General features: G+C 39.3%; 1 pseudogene; it reads left to right on the plus strand.

Moving 5' to 3' along the window:
* Window positions 1-1,333: 1,333 nt before the first annotated feature.
* LOC144245229 (14-3-3 protein epsilon-like) overlaps window positions 1,334-1,907 on the plus strand; it is an 800-nt pseudogene continuing 226 nt past the window's right edge.

The following is a 1,907-nucleotide window of genomic DNA, read 5'->3' on the forward strand; positions in this document are numbered from 1 at the left end:
TCATGATAATGGTTACATCTGGAGAGCTGGTAGGTAAAAGGAGATTCTGGGATGCTAGTAAGTCTATTTCTTAATATGGGTGACTTTATAAGTATGTTCATTGTGTATAAAGTTCATTAAATTATATAAACTTATGATTTGTATACTTATATCTACATATACATGTATAAACACATATATACATGTGCATGTATACATAATTTTGTAAACTNTCCCAAACCTTTAGACACTTTACTTCCTGATTCTTCTTCCACTCTCCATTTTGCGGGCTTATTTTTGCAAGCTTATTTTTGGGGGCTTTGCAATGAGCATGAGCCATAGAATAAAGAGAGGAGGGACTGAAAGTCTCTGGATCATCCTTAAGGAATGTATGTTTGTTCCAGTCAGACTACTTTTTACCTAACCTAGGCATTGGCGACATCTGGAAAAGGCTGTAACCTCTATAGTGCTCAGCCAATGAGGAACCAGGGGAAGGACCTGTGTGCTGGAAGATAAATTGTCTACTATAACTGCCCCCAGTGTGCCTGTCCATCAGACACCTGCTCTTGCAAGAGCATTGATTAAAGCCTCCCTTCACTGTGCCCCAGTCTCTGCATTCCCTCCTTTGATTGGGTCAGTGGGATTATTTTTCAGAGTTAACATATAGTATAGAATTGGTTTCAGGAGTAGAACCCAGTGATTCATCCCGTACTTATAACACCCAGTGCTCATCCCAATAAGTGCCCTTCTTAATGCCCATCTCCCATTTACCCCATCCCCCAACCCACCTCCCCTCTAGCAACCTCAAGTTTATTTTCTGTACTAAAGAGTCTCTTATGGTTTGCTTCTCTGTTTGTATTTTATTTTTCCTTCCCTCCCCCTATGTTCATCTGTTGTGTTTCTTAAATTCCACATAGGAGTGAAATTGTATGATATCTGTCTTTCTCTGCCTGATTTATTTCGCTTATCATAATACACTCTAGTTCCATCCATGTTGTTGCAAAGGGCAAGATTTCATTCTTTTTGATCGCCAAATAGTATTCCATTGTATATATATATCCCATCTTCATAATCATGCATCAAGTCAATGGACATTTGGGCTCTTTCCATAACTTGGCTATTATTGATAGTGCTAGCATACACTTTTAGTTGCCTACACATTATCCAATTCCCTTTTACTTCTTATTTGACATCAGAGTCCATGGTTAATAATAGAGCATGGGAATGTGAAGTTCTCACTTCCCTAGACTCCCTTACATCTCTAGTGTAGTAATGTGGCTTTGTTCTAGCTCAAATGATGTAAGGAAAATTTTGCTAGATCTGTCACATAGATTCTACTGGAACTGCTGCCACTATGGATGCTTGGGAAGATCTGGTGTCCCAGGTGAAGCTGGCCAAACAGGCTTAATGCTAGGAAGAAATGGTAGAATTCATGAAGAAAGTAGCAGGGATGATTGTTGAGATGATAGTCAAAGAAAGAAGACTCCTATCTGTTGCATATAAAAAGTGATTGGAGCTAGCTAGAAGATCTTTCTAGAGAATAATCAGCAGCATTGAGCAGAGAGAAGAAAACAGGGAAGGAGTAGATAAACTAAAAATAATTCAGGAACATTGGCAAGTAGTTGAGACTGTGCTAGGGCCAATCTTCTATGACAGTTTGGGTACACTGGACAAACATTTCATTCCAGCAGCTCACCCTGGCAAGTCCAAGGTTTTCTAGTATAAAATGAAAGGGGGTAATCACAGGTATCTGATTGAATTTCCTACAGGAAGGAAGCTGTAAAGAACAGCCCAGGGGCTTTAAAGCTGCTAATGATACTGACATTAGAACTTGGACCAGGTACCTCATTCTCTGAGATCTTGCTCTCAAATTTTCTATATTCTACTATTAAATTCTTAATTCTTCTGACCATGCTTGCAGGTTGGCC

Source organism: Crocuta crocuta, unplaced genomic scaffold (genome assembly GCF_008692635.1).
Source record: "Crocuta crocuta isolate KB4526 unplaced genomic scaffold, BGI_CrCroc_1.0 scaffold1294, whole genome shotgun sequence".
In the NCBI taxonomy this organism is placed as follows: Eukaryota; Metazoa; Chordata; class Mammalia; order Carnivora; family Hyaenidae; genus Crocuta; species Crocuta crocuta.